Genomic DNA, 7,458 nt, shown 5'->3' with positions numbered 1-7,458 from the left:
GTGGCAAAGGAACAGGGTCCGACAGCCTGCCGGAGGACTGAGACCACTGGAGCTTGAGTGCCCACTGCAAAGATCTCATCCGCAGACGAGCCTCTGGCACCAGAAGAATGCAGGATGCCATGAGGCCGAGCAGTCTCAAGAACTCGGACGCTGGGAGATTCTGGGCAAACTGAAACTTGTGCACCATCTGCTGAATGTGAAGAGCCCTCACCTGAGGAGGAAAACGCTGCCTCAGGGACGTGTCGCGCACTGCTCCGATGTACTGGAGCCGCTGTGTTGGTGTCAAATGGGACTTCTTTAAATTGAGGGAGAAGCCCAGCCTGTGAAGGGAGTAGCAGGTGACGGACAGATGATCCAGGACTTGCTCGGGAGAGCTCCCCCTGATCAACCAGTCGTCCAGGTAGGGGTAGACGTGAATCCCCACTTTCCTGAGATGCGCTGCCACCACCACCATGAGCTCGGTGAAAACCCTTGGGGCGGAGGTCAATCCGAACGGCAGGACCCGAAACTGAAAGTGCGAGTCGCCAACCACGAACCTCAGGTACTTCTTGTGCTTGGGATGGATCAGCACATGGAAGTAAGCATCCTTGAGGTTGAGAGACACCAACCAGTCCTGAAGTTGAAGGGCCTGGAGGACTTGAGAAAGAGGCACCACCTTGAACTTGTCCTTCTTGAGGAGTTTGTTCAAACCGCGCAAGTCCATGATGGGTCTCAAGCCCCCCCCCCCGTCTTTCTTTGAAATAAAAAAATAAGGGGAATACCATCCCTTGTTCCTCTCCGCTACAGGCACCAGTTCTATGGTGCCTTTCTCCAGCAGGGCTTGAATTTCCTGCGCAAGGAGCGGATCTGGACTCTTCAGAGAGGTTCCCAGGTGGATTGTCATGAGGCCTCTGCCGAAAAGGAAGACAGTAGCCGTGGGTTATGATCTCCAGAACCCACACATCCGAAGTAATGGCTTGCCACTCTACAAGATGCTGCGCCAGCCTTCCCCCCCCCCAACCAGCGAACCATAGGACCTGGCCTCATGACTGAGTGGTAGCGGCTGCGGCGTTGCCTGAGGGCAAAGAGGCAACTGCCCGAGCGGCCTTGGCACCTCGAGTACCTTTGTTTCCACCTCTGGCACTCTTACGATGGCCTCTTTGACTGCTAGCTCCTCTCGCTTTACTGAAGGACGAGTAATAGCGAAAGGAACCTCCCCTCCATTGCTGTCCCCTAGGACGAAAAGGCGGAGGTTGGCGAACTGCAGCGCCCTTGCTGCCAAAAAGGTGTTCACCGTCAAAAGGCATGTTGAGGAGCTGGTACTGCACATCAGGAGCGAACCCAGACTTCCGCAACCACGCAAACCTGCGCATTACGGTGCTCGCCGCCATGGACCGGCTGACACAATCCGCCAAGTCCAAACCTGACTGAACGGCCTCACACATAACATCCTTGCCATCCTGAACCATAGCAAGGAAACTATCCCGTTCGTCCCCTTCGGGAATATGATCAGCCGCTAATGCAACGAAGTTCCACAGAGTATGTGGAAAACAAGACAAGGCACCTATGGAGTTGGCCGCCTGAAGCGCCATACTCCCCCCCCCCCCCCCCCCCGAAGAATACACTTTCTTCGTCCAGCCGTCAAAACGTTTGTCGTCCCTATCCGGAGGGATGGTAGGATACGACGCCTGCTTTGCCGGGGTCGTAGCCGCCTGCACCACCAAACTCTCCGGTCGCTACTGGCTGGACGGTATTTTCGCGACAAAGACTTGCCCACTGCCGGGAGACTCTCCGGAGCAGTCCAAGCCGCCGCCACCCTTCTCTGCAGAGCCATATGAAAAGGCAAAACCGGGTCAGTGGGTGGACCGAGATCAAGGATGTCCGTGAGATCATCCTGAACGAACTCCCCGAGACATAAGGCGCCGATATGAAGAATCGGCATGAGTGCCAGGCTCCAGCCGACAAAACTCCACCTCCGGAGAGGTGTCCAGTCCACTGGCATCATGCAGCGACTGCCTCAGGTCATCAAACTGCCTATGGCCCGAGATAAGGTCATCTGGAACTGTAACCAGAACCAGGCCGCCATCAGAGCCTTCATCACCCTCTGACATGTACTTCAGGCGGGGAGAGGAAGACCTCTGCAGACCAAAGCAGTGCCGGACCTTAGCCATAGCCTTTTTAGGGGCAAACCCCGTGCCGCGGGGCCCCTGCGACACCACCGCCTTGAAAGGCGTTGAGGGCGCGGAACGAGTTGGCACCAGCGCCGACAGAAGAGACGTCGAGCGAATCGGCGTCGACGTCAGCTGCAGCGCCGCCAGCATCGGCGGCGTCGACAGTCCTCGAAGCCAGAGCTCCGAGCGGGTCTCTCGACAACCTGGGCGCCGACAGTGTCGACAACCCCCTCGGTGGCGGAGCCTCGAGAGAAATCGTCGACGACCTCGGCGCCACAGGCGTCGACGTCTTCTTCGAAGACGTCACAGGATCCCGCGGTCTCGAGCGCGTTGAGGACCGGGACCTGGAACGGGCATGGCGAGAACGGCTACCCTTGTCCGAGCGGGACCTCTCCCGCGAGCCGTGCCGACCACCCAAGCCCAAAGGCGTACGGGCGGTGTCTCTCGACTGGTGCCGACCGACCCCACTCGGAGGCGCGGACGGACCGGTGCCCTGCGATTCCAGAATCGTTAGCATCTGCTTCCCGAAGGAAGCCCATTCCTCCGGTGTCGCTTGCATGGAGGGATAAGCGACCCGCCGACGGGCGGAGTCCTAGGAAGAGGACGGGGAAGGCGACCTATGCCGGCGCTTCCTGGAATGCCTCGAAGAGGCGGAGGAGTGGCGAGACCGACTCCTGGAAGGAGACCCACTGGACTTCCGACGATGACGCAGAGAGTCACCCCTCGAGTCATCTGTCGAAAGCCCCGCAGACCTCGACTTCCAGGGCCACCCGGCCTACCGACAGCTTCTTCTTGCGTTCCCGCAAGGCCTTTGCCGTGAGTGACTGGCAGTCGACACAGTCGTCCGTATCGTGGGCCTCACCGAGGCACCAGAGGCAGGTGTCGTGCGAGTCCGTGACCGGCATCTTGAACCCACAGTCCTCGCAGTTCTTGAAGCCCGGATGCGGGGTCGAAGATGAGAAAGACATCGCCACGAGCAGGTCTTCACAACAACCGAACAGGTTCAACGAACCGAGAATAGAAAACAGCAAACTCCAACGAGTCGAGGCGTACCGAGATTCACGAAGCGAACACGTTCGCGGAAAAAACGGAACTGAGGCTATGGGTGTCGTGCGTCCTACTTATCACATCGGGTGATGTCGGCGTTGGAGGAGGTCCTCGGGGACGGCGCATCGACGCAGGAACCAAAGATTTTCCGAAGCAGCACAGCTGTGGACATTACCTGTCATAGATATGGAATACGTCGGAGGACCCAATCCCCTCGAAATATGTTTATGCGTTTCCGAATGAACATTCGGCCAACCAATGAAATTAGAGCGATAAGAAAAATCTCATTGGAAAACAGCTGTCGTTTCTGCAAAAAGAAAGATCAAATTGAGTCACTGCGACATCTACTACTGTCTTGCTCAAATTTGACGGACCTGAGAAGCAGACATTTTGCACATATATTTAAAGGTTCGACTTTATGTGGCAAAGAGGATTGGTGGAATAGACTAATAGAGGGAGACAACACCTCGTATGGGATCGCAGTTGCAAAATTCTTTACGAACTTGAAACTTGAAGCCCAAGAACCAGACTAAACCGAGATCCCTTTCCTAATCTTCACAGAATGGAAGGGAGCTGGAACACTCTACCGCCTAGACACTCATACTTTACAACCAGCCCAGCTGATATGGAACTTCTTTCTTTTTTTTGTTCTTCTCATCGCTCACTGCCTACAGTCTTCTATAAATTGGAACGGACATAGCAAAGTGAGGAAGGAGGGGAAATGTCATTTTCTTGTAAAAATTTCTTTTGTAAATTAAATCAAGTATAATAAAAAAAATAAGGAACAAGTTACTTACCTGTAACTGTTGTTCTCCAGCATGGGTCTGGCATGGATTCACATGCTCATGAATATTCCCCGTCGTCAGGCTGGAAATCCTCGGTATAGAAAAAAATCAGTATCAGTTTTGTTTCTGATCTGTCTTTCTTAGTAGTAACCAATCAATGGTCTCTGGGTCATACTGCCCCCAGCCAATGACTGCTCTCTCCCTAAGCCCCGCCTCTGGCAGCCATCCTCAGATTTGGTAGCACGTAAAGTGGCAGTATGACCAAGTGAAGAGCCGCAGAGGGGTAGACGGGAGGGTTCGCATGTGAATCCATGCCAGACCCATGCTGGAGAACAACAGTTACAGGTAAGTAACTTGTTCCTTCTCCAGCATGGGGTCTGGCATGGATTCACATGCTCATGAATAAGAGAATACATAGCAGTACACACATGCACAACCACGGGAGGTGGCAACAGGCTCAACATTAAGCAATACAACAACTCAATATTAAGCAACTCTTACCTCCTCACCAGGCTCACCTTAGGCGAACAGGTTGCGCAGCACTGCTTGGCCGACCCTGGACTCTTCCCTGGAGTCCCGATCGACGCAGTAGAATCTTGTGAAGGTGTGCGTCAACCTCCACGTCGCAGCCCTGCAGATGTCCAGCAGGGGCACACCAGACAGGAACGCCGTGGTAGCAGCGATCGCTCTGGTCGAATGGGCTCTCGGACGGCCGGGCAGCGGTCGGTTTGCCAACCGGTGACAGTGCATGATGCAGCCGGAGAGCCATCTGGAAATGGAAGTCTTCGAGAGAGCCTTCCCTTGATTCACAGTCCCAAAGTTCACAAACAGCTGTGACGTGTTCCGAAAACTCTTTGTGCGGTCCACATAGAACTTCAGCGCTCTAGCTACATCCAGCGAGTGCAAAGTCCTCTCGGCCGGCGACAAAAAGAAAACTGGCAATGCCAAGGGCTCGTTGAGGTGATAGTCCGACGGCACCTTGGGCATAAAGGAGGGGTGTGTCCTCAGCACCACACTCGTGTCATGAAAAGTCAAATATGGAGGCTTGCAAGATAGGGCCTGGATCTCTCCCACTCGTCATGTGGAGGTGATGGCCACGAGGAAAGCTGTCTTCCATGACAGGAACTTCAAAGGCGCCGAATGCATAGGCTCGAATGGGGCCCCCCATGAGCCTGGTCAGCACCACATTAAGCTCCCATGTCGGGACAGGAGCCTTCACCAGCGGGAATGATCGGAATAGTCCCTTCATGAATTCTTTTACCAGGCGATGAGACCACAAGGACGTCCGTCCCGTAAGTCCTGGTATATCGGGAGATTGCAGCCAGATGTATTTTGATGGAGGCGTGAGCCAGTCCAGCTTTGGCCAGCGACAGTAGGTACGGCAGTACTTGAGGGGCCGTAATCCGTAGAGGGTTAATCTTCTGTGCACGGCACCAGACAGAGAACCTCTTCCATTTATGTCCGTAGCACTTGAGAGTTGAGGACGCCCTGGCCTTTGCAAGAACCTCTCTGCAGTCGGCCGGGATGCCGTACCCTCCAAACTCTAGTGCTGCAGGAGCCCGGCCTGCAAGTTCAGCGACTCCGGGTTGTGGTGAAGAATGGCGCCTCCTTCTCTGGAGAGAAGGTCTGCGTCCGTCGGCAGCTTGACTGGTGGGGACGTTGACAAGTCCAGAAGGTCCGGGAACCAGATCTGTCTCGGCCATGCCGGTGCGACGAGGATCATCCTGCACCGGGACCTCTTGAGCTGGTTGATGAGCCGGAGCAGCAACGGCAGCGGAGGGAACGCATAAAGAAATAGGCCGTCCCACGGGAACGAGAAAGCATCGCCCATGCTCCTCGGCTGGGGGAACCTGCTGGCGAACCTCCGGCACTTGGAATTCGTCGCCGTCGCGAAAAGATTGATTTGGGGTTCGCCCCGTCGTCGGAAGAGTCGATCCACTTGATCCTGGCGTAGTTCCCACTCATGGCACGAGTGCAGCTCCCTGCTGAGTGAGTCAGCGATCGTGTTTTTTATTCCTGCCAGATGAAGAGGCACCATAAACATCCCCTGGGCGACGGCCCAATGCCACAGATCCTGGGCTTCCTTGGATAGGGCAGGGGACCTGGTTCCGCCCTGCTTCCGGATGTAGAACATCGTGGTGGTGTTGTCAGTGAAGATCCTCACCACCTTGCCCTTGAGGGACGGAAGAAAGGACCTGAGGGCCCAGAACACTGCGCGGAGCTCCAAGATGTTGATATGGAGAGAATTCTCCTATGGGAGCCAAAAGGCCTCTCGCGTGAAGATCTCCGGAGTGCGCTCCCAAACCTTCAAGGGAGGCGTCAGTCGTCACCGTCACCTGGTGAGCTGGGGTCTGAAAGTCCGTGCCCGCCGACAGAAGGGAGCGGGTACCCCACCACCGGATCGCCTGACGGAACGTCTCGTTGAGAGGGATCCTGTCCTCGAAGCTGCCCGTCGACTGGACCCAGCAGGCGTCGAGGAACTCTTGTAAGGGGTGCATCCGAAGCCTGCAAAAGCGCCCCATTTAAATGCCGGAGGACATGATCCCGAGGAGGGATTTGATAGATCTTACCCTGGCCATGTCCGTGGCCAGCAGACGGTGCACCTTGCCCAGAATGGTCCTGGTCCTTTCCTCCGACGGCGAGGCCAGTCGCGCCACTGTGTCGAGCTTGGCTCCCAGAAACAGGGCAACTTGCGACGGAACCAGGTGGGATTTTGGAAAGTTGATGGAGAATCCCAGGTCCGTGAGCAGCTGGACAGTCTTCGCAGTGTGCTCCACGGCGAGCTCCCTTGTCCTTGCCCGGATGAGCCAGTCGTCCAGGTAGGGGTAGACGTGGATCCCCTGTAGGCGCAGCCGTGCCGCCATCGGTGCGAGGCACTTGGTGAACACCCTGGGTGCCGACTTCAATCCGAACGGGAGGGCTTTGAACTGGTAGTGCCGCCCTTGGATCACGAACCTGAGGAACTTTCGGTGTCTTTTTAGAATGGGGATGTGGAAGTACGCATCTTCCAAGTCCAACGACGACAGGAAATCGTCCTCCTCCAGCTGTCCCAACAAGTGCTGGAGGGTGACCATACGGAACTTCTGTGCCTTGATGTACTTGTTCAGTTGTCGTAGATCCAGGATGGGGCGCCATCCTCCTGTCTTCTTTTTTACGAGGAAGTAAAACTCCGAGTAAACTCCGGAGCCGCGAAGCCTCTTTGGGACGAGCTCGATGGCACTCTTCTTGAGCATCGCCCTTACTTCCAACAGTAGTTGAGGGACGTGATTTTCCTTCCTGGCCACGGGTGGAACACGAGGGCACTTCTTCTGAAACTCGAGGGCGTGCCCTTGGGCCAGGGCGTCCAGCACCCAACGGTCGGTGGAGATGGACTCCCACACACTGATGAACCTCGCCAGCCGGCCTCCCACCGGGGTACTTCTGCGGGGGCCTGACCCCACGGTCGGTTCAATCTTGTTTGGAGGCCGCTTTGCCTC

This window comes from Ambystoma mexicanum, chromosome 7q (genome assembly GCF_040938575.1).
Source record: "Ambystoma mexicanum isolate Mex_15411 chromosome 7q, UKY_AmexF1_1, whole genome shotgun sequence".
NCBI lineage: Eukaryota > Metazoa > Chordata > Amphibia > Caudata > Ambystomatidae > Ambystoma > Ambystoma mexicanum.
The sequence above is the reverse complement of the archived record's forward strand: the minus strand, read 5'-3'. Positions refer to the sequence as shown.